The 23109-nt window shown below is 39.3% G+C and overlaps 1 non-coding gene across 1 annotated transcript; it reads left to right on the forward strand.

The window, feature by feature from the left end:
- Positions 1 to 13372: 13372 nt before the first annotated feature.
- LOC150068319 (U6 spliceosomal RNA) lies at positions 13373 to 13479 on the forward strand. The gene has a single exon (XR_016538406.1). It is a non-coding gene; the product is annotated as a U6 spliceosomal RNA (small nuclear RNA).
- Positions 13480 to 23109: the final 9630 nt, after the last annotated feature.

Genomic DNA, 23109 nt, shown 5'->3' on the forward strand with positions numbered 1-23109 from the left:
TTTGGGACATTTTTTTACCTCTCATCGATGTTAGTGACTTGATTTGGATTTGTAAGATTTGGATTAATTTTTCAAATTGTGAGTTCTGCAAATCAGGATCCATGATGGTAGGAGCACCTGTCATCAGCCTGTCCTCTGGCATCTCATTAAATCTCCAACACCATATGATCCTGCAGCTGGAAATCCTCCATGTCCACCTATACAGAATACATTCTGTGAGATTTTTTTTCCTTTTCTTTTCTTGTCTTTTCTTCTTTATCAATCCTGGAGCCTGAACTGAACGCTGGGGCACTGTCCTTGGGCTTTCTCAAGGCTAGTGCTCTACGACTTGAGACATAGCCACTTCTTCCTTTTTCTCTCAATGTGGTATCAAAGAATCAAACCCATAGCTTTGTGCATGCTAGGCAAGCACTGTAACACCTAAGCATGCTCTCAGCCCTGCATAATCCATTCTGAAGAGAGAAAGCTGTGTTTTTTGTTCAGCTGTGGAGCTTAAACTTGGGGCCTATGCACTGTCCCTGGGCCTCTTATTCTCAAGAACAGTGCTCTCCCACTTGAGGCATTTAGGTTGAGTAAACTGGAAAAAAGTTTTGTTTATTTTTCATCTATTTTTATTGTAAATAAAAGAAGGGTTACATTATATTCGCCAGATAGAAGGTACATTACTTCACAAACATTTATACCCTTTTTCATGTCTGGGTCCCCATTTCACTCCCCCCACTTCCACCCCTCATCTTTTTTGCCCTGTTCCCTATCTGATGTCAAATAACTAACTAAGCATATATACAATATATTAGATAATAAGGTAAAATACTGTAACAATATGAGATAACCAAGGGATAGCAAAAGAGATGCGAAATAATCAGTAGAAACCTTGGGATCTCCTGGCAGAGATTTACAATTGAGCAAAACCTAGATACATAAGGCCAGATATTATGAAACTAAATGAAAGGAACTCCAGGTTATAGGAAAAAAAGCCATATAATGAGTGATTGTTTTCTAAAAGTATAGTTTATTTTGTGTACCTATGGTTCACACCTGTGTTCCTAGCTATTCAAGGCACTGAGATCTTAGGATCCCAGTTCGAAGCCAACAGAGGCAACAAAGGCCATGAGAAACTTATCTCCAATTAACCATCAAAGAGCCAAAAGTAGAGGTGTGACTCAAGGGGTAGAAAGAGAAGAAAAATCTCAGTGAATTTCCCAGAAGCTGAATACAAGTCCTTCAGCTATCATACACACAGAAAGAAAGAAAGAAAGAAAGAAAGAAAGAAAGAAAGAAAGAAAGAAAGAAAGAAAGAAAGAAAGAAAGAGGAAAGGAAGGAAGAAAGAAAAAAGAAATAGGAAAGGAAGGGAGGAAGGAAAGAAGGAAGAAAGGAAGAAATGGAATGGACCAGGATGGGAATTAGAAAACCAGGAAGAAGAACCAAGATGAAGAAATGAAATCTGCTTAGAGATAGACGGCTCAGCATAATATTTTCTAGTGCTGAATTATCTGTATTAATTAAGGGTGAGAAACCAATTGTCTATGTTTTCCAGAACGTTTACAAGGATCATATCTTCAGAAAATGTCACTATTTCTTTATTAATAAAGAAAGTATACATGGGTGTTTCTTTATAGATTGGATGAGATTGAGTTTCACCAACCAGGATGCCTTCTGTGGATTTTTCTCCAGTGATCTTGGAAGAGGAGCCTCTATTGTTCTTTGATCCAAAAACATTCCACATAATGTTCATTTTCTTTCTTTCTTTCTCTCTGTCTTTCTTTCTTTCTTTCTCTATGTCTTTCTGTCTCTCTTTCTTTTTCTTTCATGATTCTTTGTTTATTTTTGATAGTCCTGGGGATTGAACTCAGGGCCTGGGCTCTATCCTGAGCCTCTCTGTTCTCAAAGCTATCACTCTACCACTTGCAGGCACGGAATCTCTTGCAGAGTCTTCTGTGTATGTGGTACAGAGTCGGTCAACCTAGTGCTTCCTACTTGCTAGGCAAGCATTCTACCCCTAAGCCACATGCTCAGCCCCTTCTATTCTGATATAGTTGAATGTCTAACATGAGTACCTAGAAGTTGATTGAAATGAGCAATGTGGAATAGAATACTATTTTACAAATATACCTATAAAGACCTGCTGCATCACAGGTGACTACGAACAAATGTATTGACAAACAATGGACTATATAGGGGAAGATTGCAATGGTGTGATTCTTTGAGCTATGAAATTATTAGGTAACCTAAAAAATATGAAGTAGCTTGTATTGAATTGTTGGGGATTGGGATCAAATCAAGTGGAAGTGTGTAGAAGGGTGAAGATGCAATAGTAAGTTAGAAAACACTCATGATATTCAGTAATCATATTCAATACTATCCACTATATGTGAAAATGAAAGTAGGACAATCAAGGGATGTGTAGGGTTGAGAGATATGGGTGTGTCCTGATGTCACTTCTGGAATCTGCTATAGCATACTACCACGTGCATTTAACTGACAATTCTAAGTAAAATTTTACATTTCACACGAGTTATTGATAAGAGTTAAATATAAGTTACATTCTGTTTTTAACCTTTTTTTGTGCTGGTCCTTGTGGTTGAACTCAGGGATTAGTCACTGCCCATGAGCTTTTTGACTCAAGTCCAGTGTTCTACACCTTGAGCCACAGTGCCATTTCCAGCCATTGCTGAGTTGTTTATTGGAGATCCTAGTCTCACAGACTTTCCTGCCCATGCTGGCTTACAAGTCTGATCTTGCAACTATAAAAGCATAACAAAAGAAATTAAAGAGGACACTAGGAAAGGGAAAGACATCCCATGATCATGGATAGGGAGAACCAACATAATGAAAATGGCTATACTGCCAAAATTGATATAAAATTCAATGCAATCCCCATCAAAATGACAAAGACATTCTTTACTGAAAAAGAAGATATAATCCAAGGATTCATATGGAACAAGAAAAGACCTAGAATAGCCCAAACTATTCTAGGTGGTATTACAACCAGACTTAAACTCTACTATAGCTCCATAATACCAAAAACCGCTTGATATTGGCACAAAAACAGACCAGAAGATCAGTGGAACAGAATAGAAGCCCCAGAAATAGAACCACATACCTATAGTCAACTTGTATTTGACAAAGGAGCCGAAGATATACAGTGGAACAAACACAGTCTATTCAATTATTGGTGTTGGGAAAACTGGGCACTCACATGCAGAAAACTAAAAATTCAACCTACCCTTTCACCATGCACAAGCATTAACTCAAAGTGGATTAGAGATCTCAATGTCAGAGTGGAAACTGAAACTGCTACATGATAAAGTAGTAGAGACACTGGAACTCACAGGCAAAGGGAAAAGATCCCTGAACAGAATCGCAGGGTCTCAACAGATTGGAGGGAGACAGGATAAATGGGACTACCTAAAAATATTGTCATTTTCACGATGTTGATTCTTCCAATCCATGTGCATGGGAGGTTTTTCCATTTCCTCCGTTTTGCTTTAATTTCCTTTTTCAGGGCTTTAAAGTTTTCATCAAAAAGGTCCTTTATATTCTTAGTTAATTCCTAGGTACTTCATTTTCTTTGGGCTATTGCAAAAGGAGTTGCTTTCCTGATTGTTGCCTCGTTCCTCTCACTGTTGCCATAGAGGAAGGCAGTTATTATTGAGGGTTAATTTTCTACTGTGCTACCTTTCAAAAGTTTTGAATCAGCTCAAGGAGCTTGGGCGTGGAGTCTATAGGGTTCTTTAAATACAGAATCATGTCATCTGCAAGGAGGGAGAGTTTCACTTTCCATTCCTTATTTGGATCCCCTTTATGCTTGCTTCTTGCCTTATTGCACTGGCTAGGAATTCTAATACTATGTTAAAGAGGAGTGGAGAGAGTGGGCATCCTTGTCTCATTCCTGATTTTGGAGGGAATGGCTTTAGCTTTTCGCCATTAAGTATAATACTAGCTGTGGGTTTGTCATAGACTGCCTTTATTATACTGAGGAATGTTCCATGGATTCCTAGGTTCTCCAGAGCTTTTAGCATAAAAGGGTGTTGGATCTTGTCAAATGCCTTTTCCGCTTCTTTTGAGAAATTCGTGTGATTTTTGTCCTTGCTCCTGGTGATGTGTTGAATTATATTAATTGATTTGCATATGTTGAATCAGCTTTGCCTCCCTGTGATGAATCCTGTTTGATTATAGTGTATAATTTTTTGGTGAGTTGTTGTAGACAGTTGGCCAATATTTTGTTAAGAAGTTTTGCATCAATATTCATCAAGGAAATGGGTCTATAGTTCTCCTTCTTTGATGGATGTCTGTCTGGTTTGGGGATGAGGGTTATACAAGCTTCAAAGAATGAGTTTGGCAAAGCGCCTTCATTTTCAATTTCGTTGAAGAGCTTGAGGAGTATTGGTGTGAGCTCTGTTTTGAAAACTTTTTTGAATTCAGCTGTGAATCCATCTGGCCCTGGGGTTTTCTTAGGTGGAAGTACTCTTATTGCCATTTTTATTTCAGTGCTTGAAATAGGCCTATTTAGTTGGTTTAGGTCTTCTTGGTTCAGTGTGTGTATGTTAACATTGGCTAGGAATTCATCCATTTCTTCTAGATTCTCAAATTTGTTGGCATGATAGTTTGAGAAGTATTCCCTCATGATATTCTGGATCTTGGTAATTTCTGTCGTGATACTGCCATTCTCATCTGTCTTTTTGTTTATTTCGGTATGTTCCTATCTTTATTTGGTAAAATTTGCTAAGGGCCTGTCAATTTTGTTAATTTTTTAAAGAAGCAACTCCTTGTTTTGTTGCTACTTTCTATAGTTTTTTGGACTCCAATTCATTTAATTCTGCTTTGATTTTAATAATTTGCTTCCTTCTAGTGGGATCTCGGTTGGTTTGTTGCTCTTCTTCCAGGCACTTAAGGTGACACGTTAAATTGTGTGTTTGCAATTTTTCCAATTTGTTATTGTAGGGACTCAGAGGTTTAAACTTTCCTCTGAATACTGCCTTTGCTGTGTCCCAAAGGAGCTGGTATTTTGTGTGCTCATTTTTGTTGAATTTCATAAAATGTTTGGATTTCTATTCTGATATCTTCGATGACCCATTGTTGATTCAACAGTGTATTGTTCAATCTCCATGAATTACAGGGTTTTCGTTGGTGGAGACTGGTATTCAGTTCCAATTTGATGCCCTTGTCATCTGAGAGATTGCAGGGAATAATTTCAGTGTTTCTGAATCTGTCCAGGTTTGTTTTATGCCCTAAAATGTGGTCTATTTTGGAAAATGTTCCATGTGCTGCTTAAAAAAACATATATTATGTTGTTACGGGTTGAAAAAATCTGCAGATACCTGTTAGATCTCATTGGTCTATACATTTCTTCAATTCTAGGGTTTCTCTGTTGAGTTTTTGCCTTGATGATCTGACCATAGGTGAGAGTGGTGTATTAAAGTCACCAACAATCACTGTGTTTTGATCTATGAATGATTTCAAAGAATGTAAAGTTTTCTTGAGGAAGTTTGGAGCTTCGGTATTAGTTGTGTAGATATTTAGGTTAGTTATGTCCTCCTGGATGAGAGATCCACATATTAGTATGTAGTAACCTTCTTTGTCTTTTCTCACTAATTTTAGTTTGAAGTCTATTTTATCTTACATGAAGATGGCAACTCCAGACTGTTTATAGGGACTGATATATTTTGTTTCAAACTCTCATTTTCAAAAGGTGATTGTGTTTTTGAGCAAGATGTGTCTCATGAAGACAGCAGAACGATGGATCTTGCTTTTTGATTCTGCATTTACAGAATCCTATAAACTCCACTCCAAAGTCTCTTGAGCTGATTCAAAACTTTGGAAGGGTAGCAGGGTATAAAATTAACCCTAAAAAATCAACTGCCTTCCCTATGCCAACACTGAGGGGAATGAGACAACAATCAGGACAGCAACTCCTTTTGCAATAGCCTTAATAAAAATAAAGTACCTAGGAATTATCTTAACTAAGAATGCAAAGGACCTTTCTGATGAAAACTTTAAAACCCTGAAAGAGGAAATTAAAGCAGAAGTGAGGAAATGGAAAAATCTCCCATGCTCTTGAATTGGACGAATCAACATCGTGAAAATGACAATCTTGCCAATGGCTATCTACAAATTCAACGCAATACCCATCAATATCCCAATGTCATTATTTAAAGAAATTGAAGAGGCAGTCCAAATTTCGTATGGAATAATAAAAGACCCTGTATAGCAAAAACACTTCATAGCAGAAGGAACAGCACAGGAGGAATTTCAATACCAAACTTTAGACTCCATTACAGAGCTATAATTATCAAAACAGCTTGGTACTGCCACAAGAACAGGCCTGAAGACTAATGGAATAGAACAGAGGACCTAGATATTAAACGACAGACCTATGGCTACCTAATCTTGGACAAGGGAGCCAAAAAATGGAAGAAAGACAACCTCTTCAATACGTGGTGCTGGCAGAACTGGTTAAGCACCTGCAGAAATCTAAAATTGGATCTTTATTTGTCACCCTGCACTAGAATTAACTCCAAATGGCTCAAAGACCTCGAGGTAAGAGCTGACACACTGAAAACTTTACAAGAAGGAATAGGAGACACACTAGGCCTCCTTGGAACAGGTCCAAACTTTCTTAATAAGGACCAAAAAACACAAGAAATCAGAGAAAGGCTAGTAAGTGGGACTGCATTAAACGGCATACCTTCTGTATGGCAAAAGACATAGCTATTAAATTAATTAGTAACCCTACAGAATGGGAGAAGATCTTTGCTAACCATACAACAGACAAAGGCCTCATATCTAAAATATATCAACAGCTCAAAAAATTGAATCATTGCAAAACTAATCTCTAAAGAAACAACCATCCCATCAAAAGATGGGCCAAAGACTTAAAGAGAGTGTTCTCTGAAGAAGAAACAAAACTGGCCTAGAGACACATGAAGAAATGCTCAACATCTCTGGTCATAAAAGAAATGCAAGTCAAAACAACTCTAAGATCCCACCTCACTCCAGTTAGAATGGCCAGGATCATGACAACTAATAACAACAGATGCTGGAGGGGATGTGGACAGGAGGGATCACTACTACACTGTTGGTGGGAGTGCAAAGTTGTTCGACCACTATGGAAAGCAGTATGGCAGTTCCTCAAAAGACTACACATAGAGCTCCCCTATGACACAGCAATTCCACTGCTCTCCATTTACCCAGTCATCCAGAAACTAGGACATACTAAATCCACTAGCACAACAATGTTCATTGCATCACTATTTACCATAGCAAAGATATGGAACCAACCCAAATGTCCTTCAGTTGATGAGTGGATCAACAAGATGTGGTATTTGTACATAATGGAATTCTATGCTGCTGTCAGAAGGAATTACATCGCCCCATTTGTTAGGAAATGGAAAAATCTTAGAAAAATCATATTAAGTGAAGTAAGCCACACTCAAAGGAGCATAGGCTCATTGTTTTCCCTCATTTGCCAGAATCAGTAGAAACCTTGGACTCTTCTAGCAGAGATTTGCAATAGAGCAAAACGTAGATACATAAGACCATACAGTATGACACTAAATGAAAGGACCTCTAGGACATAGAAAGAAAAGCCATACAATGAGTGATTGTTGTCCTTAATGTAGTATGTTATCTCTCATTTCTTTTGCTGTCCCTTGCTTATCTCATATTGTTACAGTATCTCACTTTGTTATCTGATATATTGGCTGTATGCGTATTTGGTTATTTGAAATTGTATAGGAAAGTGGGCAAAACAAGATGAGGGTGGGGGTGAGGATGGGCGAGAAATGGGCACTAAGACATGAGAAAGGGTATCAAAGAATTTGAAGTAATGCACCTTACACCTGTTGAATGTAATGTAACCCTTCTATTAATGACAATAAAAATGTATGGAAAATAAGTGTGCAAATAAAAAAATAAAAGTTTCTGTACAGATAAAATATAGTCACAAAATAGAGAGATATCCAACCAACTGGGAAAAGATATTTACCAATAATACAATTGACAAGTGCTTAATATCCAGTATCTACAGAGAACTCAAGAAACTACTCCCCACCCCAAACCCAAAAAACCATTTACCAAATGGGCAAGGGAACTAAAGAGAGTATTATCAGAAGAAGAGATTAAAATGGCAGAAAAACGTATGAAAAAATGTTTCATCATCTATGGTCATAAAGGAAATGCAAATAAAAGCAACCCTAAGATACCACTTTTCCCAACAAGAATGGCCAGGATTTTGAACTCAGACAATGACAGTTGCTGGTGGAGTTGTGGAGAAAAAGGAACCCTACTACATTGCTGGTGGGATTGTAAACTAATTGAGACACTCTCGAAAGTAGTGTGGAAGTTTCTTAAATAACAGAAAATAGACCTTCCCTACGATCCTGACATACCACTTCTAGGCATCTACACTGAACATCATAACCCAAGATATGATAAGGACACCTGCTCTGCTATGTTTACTCTGCACTATTCACAATAGCCAGGTGATGGAAACAATCCAGATGCCCTACTGCAGATGAATGGATACAGAAAATGTGATATATATATATATATACATATATATATGTATGTATGTACACAATGGAATTCTACATAGCCAAGAGACAGTATAAAATACTGGCATTCACAGGGAAGTGGATGAATCTAGACAGAATCATGCTGAGTGAGACAAGTGAAGACCAAAAGAATAAAAGGCACATGGTGTTCTTAATATGTGGCTATTAGATCCAAAGAGTAGAAGAATGAGGACACAATATTTGCATACCCAATGCTATGGACATGGTAATGGAATTATAAACATAACTATATAGACATACAAAACTATGACTTTATAGACATAATGTTTTATTTCATAAATTAATATGTTTCAATGACATACAAACCCTTTGCCTAATTTTGATTAAATTCTAAACATTAAGTCCCAGTGATTGTATATAGAGATTCCCTTCTTGAACATTTGTTTGTTAAACATGTTATTTGAAATATGATCTTAAAATCAATGTTAATAAAATCTTTGATTAAAAAAGTCCTGATCTTTCACTCACAGCACCCTGAGTACCTAGGATCACAGATGTGAGCCAGCAGTGCAGCCTCGTTGTGGAGATATTAATTCTTCACTTGTTTGTAGACAGAACTTTCAATTTAAGACATTCATGTACATGTACAATGCATCTTAAACCGAATCACACCTTCCAAAATACTCCCTCTCCCCCTCCCCCACCTGCCACATTAATATCCACACTTCCTTTTATACATGCACATTGAGTATGGTGACAAAATTCTCTCACTCTCGGTTCAATGATTCCATGTGATTTATTACTTCCTGCTAGTCCCCTATTCAACACGAAAACTGTTTAGGAACTGTCCAAAGGATTTGCAATGCAGAATACCCTTCCTGTATAGTTTATAATTACCCATACTTTTCATCTTGTCATCTTTGCATAGACAGACCAGTTTCATTTACCAAAGGACATGCTTCAAAACTATACTTTAAGGCATTTGCTCTCCCTCACCCCCTCCATGTTATGGGGTGCCTAGAGATGATTTGTTTGGCATCAGTTTGGCAAATTGTGAGCTCTGTGAATTGTGCATCCACAATCATAGAAGAGCCTATTACCAGCCAGTCCCCTGACATCTCCCAAAATATCTCCAATGCAATATTAACCCCAGCTGGAAAAATCTCCTGTGTTGCCCTACTCATGGTCCACTGTGAGGATTGAGCCTTAGGTTTTCATACACTTCAGGCATGGAACAATCTTTTCATCTGTACTTCATGGACATGACACAACAGGGAAGCAACACAACCAAGTGTGGAGTGAGTGTACCATACAATTCATAAAAGCAGGCTTTCTGCAAGATTCCTGGTGATTTAGAGTTTTCCTTCTTGTCAGAAATACAGTCAAATGCCTTGTTTCCTAACTGAAGAGCTAACAGCTGCAAGGACTGCTTGAATATAATGAAGACAAGCCAGTAATTTGGTATCCTGTTAGAGGAGTCTCAGGAATAGCAGTAGTGAAGAATGTAAAAATTATTAATCTGTTCTATAGAATGTCACAGGATTCTTACTTAAAATCTCTTATTGTTTACTGCAGTCTGTCTAGTTATCTAATAGGATATGACTGAACACTCAATTCATATGGAAGTGGTGGTAGATGGTTAGATAAAAAACAGTGTGAATCTAACTTTCTATTTGTCTATTGTCACCGAATATTAAATACTGAAAAGTGGTGATAGGCTTTGTTAGTCACCCAGTGAGAATCTGGACATTTGTCTCATTTCTCTCTGACTTCCAGAAAGAGAACACTAATTTCTTCTCTAGGGGATTATTGACTGATCACAAAACAGCCACCGGGGTCACAGCTAGCAACCGGTATAGGAAGTGCAATAATCAGATAGATGATTGAAAAGGAAGAAACACACTAACTAAATGTCAACCAACGTTGCCTACATCCCAGGAATCCCTTGCTCCACTGTCAGAAAATTCCTCAAATCCTGAAATTACTTCAGGAAGAAGTAGATGTCATATTGGAGATCCTGATTTACTTATATGTAGGAGACTGAAGAGTTTGTGTTTTTTTTTATTATGCCATAATCCAAGCCCTGGTGCCTCATACCTGGAATCCTAGCTACTCAACAGGCTGAGTTCTGTGGATAGAGGTTCAGAGCCACCGTGGGCAGCAAAACTTGTGAGCTCTCATCTCCAATTAGCTACCAGGAAGCCAAAAGTGGAGTTCCTTACTCAAGTGTTTGAGCTTTCCTTTGTGCAAGAAATCCTCAAGGTCAGTACCCAAGCCCAGAGTCAGAATCCTAGGACACACATGGACACAAAGAAAGAGAGAGAGAGAGAGAGAGAGAGAGAGAGAGAGAGAGAGAGAGAGAGAGAGAGAGAGAGAGAGAGACAGAAAGAGACAGAGAGAGAGAAAGAGAGAGAGAAAGAGACACACACACAGAGACACAGAGACACAGAGATAGACACAGAGAGACCGAGAGACAGAGACAGAGACAGACAGAGACAGAGAAAGACAGAGACAGAGAAGGACAGACAGAGACAGAGAAAGATAGAGAGAAAAGGGGAGGGGGATGGAGGGAAACAAAGATGAAACTTCGAAAATAAGGAAGGATGAAGAAATCTCCTGAGGTATTGCAGACATGGTAGAGGATTATCTAGTCCTGGACTCTTGATGTGTATTTGCTTTGGACCATGCAGCTCTGTATATTTTACAGAGTTTTCATGAGTAGGAGAATTCGAATTTTTCACGATGGCCCTATTCTCTATTTCCGTATCATAATATGAAGCATGTAGGCATGCTTCTTTACAGATTGGATGAAAATGAATTTTACAGATTAAAAAATCATACCTGTGAAGTAGACTGTAATAAAGAATAAGCTGTATTTCCTGTGATTAGAAAACACTGCCTATGATGTCCTAACACAGTTGAGTATTTAAAATGAATACCGGAAAGGGAATCAATGAGAAAGAAAAAAATCTAGGATGATTGGGTTTGTGATAACTGAAAAGTATCGGACAGAATGTTGTTATGAACTGTGCATATTTGAGTTCAGAATGATTGTTGAATTCTGACTTCTTCATTACGTATTGCTCTCTCTTTATATCGAAGATCTCCAACTAATGCAGAGATGTGTAATCTAACACACATCTCAGAATTTTACCTCCTGGGACTCTCAGATGACCCTGAGATATAACCCATGCTCTTTGGGCTCTTCCTGTCCATGTACCTGATCACTGTGGTCGGAAATCTGCTGATCATCCTGGCTGTCACCTCTGACCCCCTCCTCCACACCCCCATGTACTTCTGCCTCTCCAACCTGTCCTTAGCTGACATTGGCTTCACCTCCACCATAGTCCCCAAGATGCTGGTGGACATCCAGACTCACAGCAGAGCCATCTCCTATGTGGGCTGCCTCACACAGATGTCTATTTTTCTCATTTTTTGTTGTATGGATGTTTTGCTTCTTAGTGTGATGGCCTATGACCGCTTTGTGGCCATCTGTCACCCCCTGAATTACCCACTCATCATGAACCATCTTCTCTGTGTCTCCTTGCATCCGCTGTCATTTGTCGCCAGCACCTTGGAAGGACAACTGCATGTGTGGATGGTGTTACAGATGACTGATTTCAAGCAATTGGAAATCCCATGTTTCTTCTGTGACACTTCTAAAGTGCTGGATCTTTCCTGTGAGCATGCTTTCACAAGTAATTTATTTAAATACATTATTGGTACCATATACCATTTCCTTCCTGTCTTTGGGATCCTTTTCTCTTACTACAAGATTATTTCTTCTGTACTGAGAATGTTGTCTTCAAGCGGGAAGTACAAAGCCTTCTCCACACGTGGTTCTCACCTGTCCGTGGTCTGCTTATTCTTTGGGACAGCATTTGTTGTCTACGTTGAGTCAGCTGTGTCACATTCTCCCAAGGGCAGCTCTGTGTTCTCAGCAATGTACACAGTGGTCACTCCTCTCCTGAACCCTTTCATCTACAGCCTGAGGAACAGGGACCTCAAAAGTACCCTGAGGAGGTTGTATAAACCAGCAGCCGACACCAGCAGGTAGGAAGTTCATTTGTTATGTGGTTTTGACAGAAGCAAGAATCTTCAGCTATAGTCCTATAAATTCTACCTGTCTGAATTCTGTATGCATCTAGTTTAATTAGTACAATCCATTAGCAGCGGAAAACCATTCTGGCTATGTCAGGATGGATTCCTTAAGGAGGAATATATCTTTGTAATGTTGAAATTGTTAGTTTCTAAAGAATGATGAATGTTTACAGATGTTAGTCCCAACAAAGAATATTGCAAGGATTGAGTGGCAAATTTTGTAATATGTACATTTTACCTCAATACTATTGGACAGACTTTGAAGGCAGAACATGTTATTTTGTAGCCAGCTATCCTGTCCTGCCCTTTAACTTGAGTTAATTTAAAAATTATAAACTAGTGCCTTAATTTTTTTCTCCTGATGACTGTTATTTTGAAGGTGTTATATAAATGGGCTACCATTACATAAGTCAGGCAAAGAGTGCATTTCATTTTGGATAATGTAATTCCTATCTTCCCACTGTCCCAGTTCTTCCCTCCATCATCACCTATGAGTTTTAAATTCAATTACAACACACACACACAGAGCAAAATGTCAAGCTATGGCTCAAGAAGTAGAAAAATAGCCCTGAGGAAAAAAATCAGGGAAAGTGTCCACATCCTGAGTTCAAACCCCAGGAATAGTACAAACCAAGATTCAAAGAAGCAAGGAAACAACAAAAATCATCCACCTTACTTTGTGAGCCAGCAGTTAGAGGCCCATCCCTGAGATTTAAGCATGTGTGCAGACCTGTGCATTAAAATGTCCTAGATCATACTCGCTTCGGCAGCACATATACCAAAATTGGAACTACACATAGAAGATTAGCATGGCCCCTGCGCAAGGATGACACGCAAATTCATGACGCTCTCCATATTTTTACATTTGCTGGTGAGGTTGTGGAGAAAAAGGAACCCTACTACACTGCTGGTGGGAATGCAGACTATGTCAGCCACTCTGGAAAGCAGTATGGAGGTTTCTTAAAGAACTGAAAATAGACCTTCCCTACGATCCCACCATACCACTTCTGGGCATCTCTCCTAAACATCATGACCCAAGATATTACAAGGATACCTGCACAGCTATGTTCATCTCTACACTATTCGCAATAGCCACCTGATGGAAACAATGCAGATGCCCTACTGCAGATGAATGGGTATGGAAAATGTGGTATATATACACAATGGAATTCTACAAAGCCAACAGACAAGATAAAACAATGGCATCCGCAGAGATATGGATGAACCTAGAGCGAATCATGTTGAGTGAGACAAGTCAAGACCTAAGGAACAAAAGGCGCATGGTATCCCTAATATGTGGCTATTAAATCCAAAGAGTACAAGAGCAAGGATACAATATTTGCATACCCAACGCTATGGACATGGTAATTGAAATATAATCAAAACTATATAGACATAAAAACCTATGACTCTATAGAAATAATGTCTTACTTCTTAAATTAATATGTTTCTATGACATACAAAACATTAGCCTAATTTTGATTAAGTTCTACATACTAAGTCCCAGTGATTGTAAAGAGAGATTCCCTCCTTGAACACTTGTTTGTTAAACTTGTTTAAAATATGCTGTAAAAAATCAACATTAATAAATTCTTTAAAAAAACCCTTAAAAGTCCTAGATCCCATCGTTAAATTACTAAAAACAAAGAAAGCACGTTATATATTATTTGCCAAGAAATCAGAAAGCCCTGAGTTCAAACACCAGTGCTACCAAAATAAAAATGATGTGTTTGTGTCCACTTTTTAAAAATTTATCTTTTTATTTTTTGTTGTAATGTATAGTGGTGCTACAGGTATATTTGACACATAGTTGGGATTTTCATTATTTATTGAAATTGGAATAAACAAAATAAAATGTGCTCAGAAGGGTTAAAAACATCAGGAAACACTAAAGGGAAACAAAGCTGTGTGTGTGATGCTGGCTTATGCTTGTCATCCTAGCTACTCAGGAGGCTGAGATCTGAGGTCATGGTTCAAAACCAGCACCAGGGACAGCACCCGGACCCTGAGTTCAAAAGAATATCATGACTGCATTTGTTCATGTACATATGTGGAAAGGGATCCAGGCAAAGTGAGGGGATGGGTAGGGCATAAGAGAGTCTATTAGAACTGTGGAATGAATGACTTTGATCATAGAGTTCATAAATAAACATGACGAGTTTTATCATCTGGTACAGCTTTTAACCATAGTAAAATTTTGAAAAAAAGGGAAAAGAAAGAAGTCACCGAGTTATGAGACCTCAGACAGTGAGATTTCAAAACTAAAGCTGTTAAGATTTCTCAAATTTATCACTGCAATCCTTTTTTCTGGGTCTTCAACTCTGGACCTTTCCCTGTTCCTGATTTTTTCTCTTTTTTTCTAGGCTGGCCCTCCTTTCATTGAGACATAACACTTTCAACTTTTTGGTGTTTAATTAAAGGTCAGAGTCGTGTTGTCTTTCTCTAACACATAAGGATGTCCATTTCTAGATCCCTATGTAGATTTACTGTGTATCAGAAAACAACTTCTTTCCTTCCTCATGTGAGAAGCATAAAGCTTTAGCCTCTACCTCATTTCCCTGCCATCTGCTTAGGATCTGCCACAACATCTCTTACATCCGAGGGAATTCCTGCACTAGTCACCACAACAGAGGTATGGTAATGGTGAAGACGGTATTAAATGTACAAATGTTAATCTGATATTAGAGTTCTTAGGTAGCATGCATAGAGCCCTGGGTTCAACTGCTCAGTGCCACATCTGATAGAAGTTTTCGCGTATTGATCATCTGCATAGACAGCGAGTCTTGAACCAGCATGGATTTCCTTTAGGTCCTCTCAGCTCTCTGTTTGAAATGTCCACAGAGACTTGGTCATTGATGTGTTCAACTTGGCTAATTGGGAGCTGTGGGCCTCAATCCTTCAAGGCCACCTAGAATTGGAGAGGGATCCTGTGCTCCCTGCCCTTCACTCTCCTGCCTGCAGGACCTGCCTCCTCCTTGTCAGCTTCCCCCAGCTCTGCTTCCATGGTGTCTTCACATCCACTCTGAGGACAGAGGCTGAACTGGTGCTACACGGCAAGTCTGGGGTCCTCAGACCTGCCACACGGATCATGGCTGAAGAGAGAGGCAGCTTAAGCCAGTGAGTGCTGAGAGTGAATGGAGAAGGGATTTGGTGGTGTGTTTTGTGGACCATGAGGATGGCTTTACTGAGAGGATGTTGATGATGATGATGATGATGATGATGATGATGATGATGATGATGATGGTAATGATGATGATGAAGATGATGATGATGATGATGATGATGACGATGAGATGGAGGAGGTGGTGGAGGCTGCTGCTGCTGTCTGTGAGAGCAACACCACACAACAATGAGCCATGGTTGACAGAATGCCATGTGATTATCTATGAGATCAGTTTGAAATTTTGCTTTTGAACTCAGAGTCTGAGGGCTGTTCCTGAGCCTTCAGCTCAAGGCTACTGCACTACTCCTTGAACCACAGTGACACTTCTGGTTTTCTGATGTTTAATTGGAAATAAGCATCTCACAGACTTCATGCCAAGGGTGGCTTTGAACCTTGATATTCAGATCTCAGCCTCTTGAGTAGCTAGGATTACAGAAGTGGGTCACCAGAGCCTGGCTTCAGGGGACAGTTTTTATTTTAATTAATAAAAGGGTTACATGATATTTGCCAGATAGAAGATGCATTAATTCACATACATTCATACCCTTTCACATGTCTTCGCACCCATTACCCTCCCCCCAACCCACCACCTGTCTTGGTTTTCCCCCCTTCCCTATCCAATTTCAAATAACCAAATACAAATAAATTCAGTACATCAGATAACAAAGTGAGGTACTGTAACAATATGACATAACCAAGGGACAGCAAAGGAGATGAGAGACAACATAGTACATTAAGAACAACAATCATTCGTTATATGACTTTTGTTTCAATATCCTGGAGGCCCTTTCAATTAGCTTCATCCTATATGGCCTTATATATCAAGGTTTTGCTCTATTGTACATCTCTACTATAAGAGCCCAAGGTTTCTACTGATTATGACAAATGAGGGAAACCATTGAGCCTAAGTTCCTTTGAGTCTGGCTTACTTCACTTAATATGATTTTTTTCTAAGTCTTTCCATTTCCTAACAAATGGGGCAATGCCATTTTTTCTGACAGCAGCATAGAATTCCATTGTGTACAAATAAAACAACTTGTTGATCCACTCATCAACTGAGGGACATCTAGGTTGGTTCCATATCTTTGCTATGGTAAATAGTGCTGCAATGAGCATTGTTGTGCTAGTGGATTTAGTATGCCCTTTTTTGTGGATGGTTGGGTAAGTACCTAGTAGTGGATTTGCTGGGTAATATTGGAGTTCTATTTTAAGCCTTTTGAGGCACTGCCACACTGTTTTCCATAGTGGTTGAACGAGTTTGCACTCCCACCAACAGTGTAGTAGTGATCCCTCCTGGCCACATCCCCTCCAGCATCTATTGTTATAAGTTTTCCTGATCCTGGCCATTCCAACTGGAGTGAGGGGGATCTTAGAGTTGTTTTGATTTGCATTTCTTTTATGACCAGAGATGTTGAGCATTTCTTCATGTGTTTATAGGCCTTTTTTTCTTCTTCAGAGAAGACTCTCTTTAAATCTTTGGCCCATTTATAATGGGGTGGTTGTTACTTTGGAGATTAGCTTTGGAGTGATTCAATTTTTTGAGTTGTTGATATATTTTAGATATGAGGCATTTGTCCGTTGTTTGGTTGGTGAAGATCTTCTCCCACTCTGTATTCTTCCTAATTAATATACGAGCTATGTCCTTTGCCATACAAAAGGTCGCAGTTTAATGCAGTCCCACTTATCCAGCCTTTCTCTGATTTGTTGTGATTTTTGGTCCTTATTAAGAAAGTTTCGACCTGTGCCAAGGAGGCCTAGTGTATCTCCTATTCCTTCTTGTAAAGATTGCAGTGTGTCAGCTTTTACCTCCAGGTCTTTGATCCACTTGGAGTTAATTCTAGTACAGGGTGACAAAGAAGGATTCAACTTTAGTTTTCTGCAGGTGCTTAACCAGTTCTTCCAGCACAAAATGTTGAAGAGGCTGTATTTCTTCCATTCTATATTTTTGGCTCCCTTGTCCAAGATTAGGTGGCCATAGGTCTGTGGTTTCATATCTGGGTCCTCAGTTCTATTCCATTGGTCTTCAGGCCTGTTCTTGTGCCAGTATCAAGCTGTTATGATAATTATAGCCCTGTAATAGAGTCTAAAGTTTGTAATTGAAATTCCTCCAGCGCTGTTCTTTCTGCTAAGAAGTGTTTTTGCTATGCGGGGTCTTTTATTATTCCATATGAAATTTTGAATTGCCTCTTCTATTTCTTTAAAGAATGCCATTGGGATATTGATGGGTATTGCGTTGAATTTGTAGATAGCCCTGGCAATATTGTCAATTTCAAAACCTTGATTCCTCCTATCCAGCAGCATGGGAGGTTTTTCCATTTCCTTAATTCTGCTTTAATTTACTTTTTTAGGGTTTTAAAGTTTTCATCAAAAAGATCCTTTACATTCTTAGTTAAGCTAATTCCTAGGTACTTTATTTTCTTTGAGGCTATTGTGAAAGGAGTTTCTTTCCTGATTATTGCCTTGTTCCTCTCACTGTTGTCGTAAAGGAAGGCAGTTGATTTTTGAGGGTTAATTTTATAGCCTGCTACCCTTCCAAAGTTTTGAATCAGCTCAAGGAGCTTGGGAGAAGAGTCTATAGGATTCTTTAAATACAGAATCATGTCATCTGCAAAGAGGGATTGTTTTACTTCCTCTTTCCCTACTTGGATCCCCTTTATGCTTGCTTCTTGCCTTATTGCACTAGCTAGAAATTCTAGTACTATGTTAAAGAGGAGTAGAGACAGTTGGTATCCTTGTATCTTTCCTGATTTGAGAGGGAATGGCTTTAGATTTTCACCATTAAGTGTAATACTAACGGTGGGTTTCTCATACACAGCTTATATTGAGGAATGTTCCATCGATTCCTAGTTTCTCCAAAGCTTTTAACATAAGGGGGTGTTGGATCTTTTCTAATGCCATTTCCGCATCTATTGAGACAATCATGTGATTTTTGTCCTTGCTCCTGTTGATGTGTTAAATTATATTAATTGAATTGTGTATGGTGGACCAGCTTTGCCTCCCTGTGATGAATCCTGTTTGATCATATTGTGTAATTTTTTTGATGAGTTGTTGTAGATGGTTGGCCAGTATTTGGTTGAGAAGTTTTGCATCAATGTTCATCAAAGAAATAGGTCTATAGTTCTCTTTCTTTGATAAATCTCTGTCTGGTTTGGGGATGAGGGTTATACTGGCTTCATAGAATGAGTTTGGTAAAAAACCTTCATTTAAATTTCGTTGAAGAGGTTGAGGAGTAGTGGTGTGAGCTCTGCATTTAAGACCTTATTGAAATCAGCTGTGAATCCATCTGGCCCTGGGCTTTTCTTAGGTGGAAGTTCTCTAACTGCCATTTCTATTTCACAGCTTGAAATAGGCCTGTTGAGTTGACTTACTCCTTCTTGGTTCAGTGTGGGTATGTTAATATTGGCTAGGAATTCATCCATTTCTTTCAGATTTTCAAATTTGTTGGCATAAAGGTTTGAGAAGTATTCCCTCATGATATTCTGGATCTTGGTAATTTCTGTCGTGATATTACCATTTTCCTTTGCGATTTTGTTTATTTTGGTAAGCTCTCTACTTTATTCGGTAAGATTTGCTAGCTGTTCCTCATTTTTGTTAATTCTTTCATAGAACCAACTTCTTGTTTTGTTGATTCTTTCTGTAGTTTTTTTTGGATTCCAAATCATTTTATTCTGCTTTGATTTTGATAATTTGCTTTCTCCTAATGGGATTAGGTTGGTTTGTTGCTCTTTTTCCAGGAGCTTAAGGTGAGACATTAACTTGTTGGTTTGCAATTTTTCCAACTTGTTGTTGTAGGCACTCAGCGCTATAAATTTTCCTCTGAGCATTGTCTTTGCTGTGTCCCAAAGGAGTTGGTATTATGTGTGCTCCTTATTGTTAAATTTCATAAAATGTTGGAGTTCTATTCTCACCTCTTCGATGACCCAACAATGTGTTCTTCAGTCTCCATGAGTTACAGGGGTTTTTTTGGTGGAGATGTGTGTTCAGTTCCAATTTGATGCGTTTGTGGTCAGAGAGCATGCAGGGAATAATTTCAGTGTTTCTGAATCTTTCCAGGTTTGTTTTATGGCCTAAGAGGTGGTCTATTTTGGAAAATGTTACACGTGCTGCTGAGAAAAACGTATATTGTGTTGTTGCTGGTTGAAATATTTGGCAGATGTCTGTTAGATCTAGTTGGTCTATATAGTTGTTCAGTTCTAAGGTTTCTCTGTTGAGCTTTTGCCTTGTTGATCTGTCCATAGGTGTTAGTAGTGTGTTAACGTATCCAGCAATCATGGTGTTTCGATCTATGTACGGTTTCAGTGCAAGTAAAGTTTGCTTGATGAAGTTCGGAACTCCGGGGTTGGGTGTGTAAATATTTAGGATCGTTATGTCTTCCTGGAGGAAAGATCCCTTTAGTAGTATGTAGTAACCTTCTTTGTCTTTTCTTACTAATTTTAGTTTGAAGTCTATTTTATCTGATGTGAGGATGGCAACTCCAGCCTGTTTATGGCGGCTGTTAGCTTGATAGAGTTTATATCAACCTCTCACTTTCAAAAGATGATTGTTTTTTTGGGTAAGATGTGTCTCTTGGAGACAGCAGAACATTGGATCTTGCTTTTTGATCCAACAAGACAGCCTATGCCATTTAATTGGAGAGTTAAGTCCACTGATATTGAGAGTTAGGATTGAGGGATATTTATTATGTTCCTACCATTTTAAAAAGCTTTTATTAGGGCATGTGTCTTGACAGTTCTTGTGGTCCTTAGATGGTATGCTGTTTAGGTGCCATTTCTTTCTCTATATTGCATTTATTTCGGTTTTCTATGTATAGAACATCTTTGAGAATTCTCTGTAGTGTTGGTTTTGTTGCTACATAATGTTGCAGCTTTTCCCTGGACTGGAATGTTTTTATTGTTCCCTCAGTTATGAATGAGAGCTTAGCTGGGTACAGTATTGTTGGTTGGTAGTTATTTGACTTCAGGGCATGACATATATGCTTCCAGTCACTTCTTGCTTGCATGGTCTCTGCTGAGAAATCTGGGGTTATTCTTATTGGTTTGCCTTTATAGGTGATTGATCGCTTTCCCTGGCAGCCTTTAAGATCCTTTCTTTGGTTTCTATTGATCCAGTACGGATTACGATGTGGCGGTGGGATGTTCTTTTCTGGTCAGGTCTGTTTGGGGTTCTAAAAGCTTCTTGTATCTAGATGGGCCTGCCCTTCTGGATATTTGGGAAATTCTCTGAGATGATTCCCTGAAGTATGTTTCCAATACCATTGACCTCTTTCTCCAGACCCTCCTCAATACCAATTAGCCTTAAATTAGGCTTCCTAATTGTATCTTGGACCTCCTGAAGCACTGTCTCATTTTTCCTAGATTTGGATTGACTCATTTTCTGTTCTTTCTCTATAACAACTAAATTATCTTCAGCCCCAGAAATTCTCTCCTCTGCATTGTCTAACCTGCTATCAAAGCTATCTACTTTTTTATCCCCCTTGCTTCTAATTGCTCTTTTTTGATGCCTTGCATCTCTTCTTTTAGATTATGTATGGATTTCTTTAGCTTCTTGATTTCCATTTGAGTGGTTAGCTCAGTAGCTTTATTTTCTTTGGACAGTTGCTGGAGTTCGGTCACATTTTTGTTTGGGGATTCTATGAATTCATCCATCTTCCTTTGAAAAACCTTTATTATGGCCTCCTTTATGGCTTCTTCTTTTTCACTTATTACCTTGTTTATGGTTTCCTCTTGTTTAGCTATGGCTTCCTCCCTTATCTCTTTCTTTATATTTTCACATTTTTCATTAATGATGTTTATCAATTGCATTTGTATAGCACTTGGAAGACTCTCCTCTAGGTTTGCCAGTGACTGTTCCATAGTCTGTTTATATTGGGTGGGGTATGTTGTTTCTTGATTTGACATTTTTCTTGAGTTTCTTGTTTTGCCCATTTGAAAATGGGAGCAAGATTAATACTAAACACCATTATAGTTTTTCAGATATAACTAACCTTAAACTCTGTAGGTGGCAGACACTAGATGTTCACAATTTTGATTGATTTTATCACTTTCTTTTTGTGCACTTACAGACCAGTCTAATACAACCACTGATAAGCGATTTATACCCAAAACAATAAGCCTCTCAATCCATTCTCTATTGTCTTTAAGTCCGTCTGAGCCTAGAGAATAATTAAACTCCTACATATACAGTATTGCTCAACAGCCATCAAGTGTAGGTCCATGCATTATAAGGGTTGAAAGATGAACAGAGGACCAGAGATAGAAAAATAGAATGAGAGGTGTCAGGGGAGATACAAGAGGATTAACATAGGAGTGTAAGAATATTATCGTAATGTACAAAAGGTATATCCTAAGGATAACTGACCTAAGTTGGGAAGTAGGTAGCGTATTTGAGTACAATATTTGGAAAATTTTAGAATAGAACTCATGTGTTGCTGCATGACTAGCTCTTAGCCCAACCAGTGGCCTCAAAGTGGACCATGGGATGGATCTGCGAGCTTCAGTCTGATCGCACTGCGCAGACGTTTTCCTGTGCTGCTTCCAGGGGTGGCCCCAAGCCAAAGGTCTGGGGTTTGAGAGTTTCCAGGGGCTCTCAGTAGGACCAGCAGGAGATTGCTCTGTTCCCAGAGGCGGGGCCCAGCTGTGGACATGGGCTCCAAGTGCGGAGCTGTGTCTTTCTGATTCTCAGAAGAGGAGCTTGGCTGCTGGTTGGCCCTTCAGATCCCTGCTGTGTTTCCACTGCTTTGTCAGAGAGTCGGTGACTGTGGGGGGCCCCTTGGTGCTGTCTTGCTCAGGATTCCCAGCTGGAGGATACATCGCTTAAGAACTGAAGGGGGACAGATGCTGGCTCCTATTTTTCATGCACACCCTACCGGCTGTTGTGAGGCAGGGTCCCAGTGCCCTCTATTCTCCAGATCCAGTGGCTTGGGAAAGGAGCCTGGTGGGAGAGTGGGAGCTGGGACATCTCCACCTTCCCTGGTGAGGTGCTGAGTCTTAGGGTCTGCCCGCCTGTCAGTCTCCAGTCAGAGGGCTGGGACTTGAGCTCATTAGGCTGGTAGGAGTTGGGACAGCTCCGCCTCCCTTGGTGGGGTGCTGGGTATTATGTAGCCCGCCTGTCAATTTCCAGTCAATGACCTGAGGAAGGGGGCTGTTGAGGGAAGGGACAGGATACTAAATTCCTTGCCCCCCTGCTCCTGCCAGTCTTTCTCGGGTGGGGTGGAGGGGGCTGAGTTAAGTTCTATTGCTTGGCACGAGCTCTGCTTTCCAGATGTGTTTGGTGACCAGCTGTGTTACTCACGCCTCTGCATTCCGTCTGCGGGTGTTCCAAGGTGTTCG

This window comes from Megascapheus bottae, chromosome 1 (genome assembly GCF_031878675.1).
Source record: "Megascapheus bottae isolate mThoBot1 chromosome 1, mThoBot2.hap1, whole genome shotgun sequence".
Taxonomy (NCBI): Eukaryota; Metazoa; Chordata; class Mammalia; order Rodentia; family Geomyidae; genus Megascapheus; species Megascapheus bottae.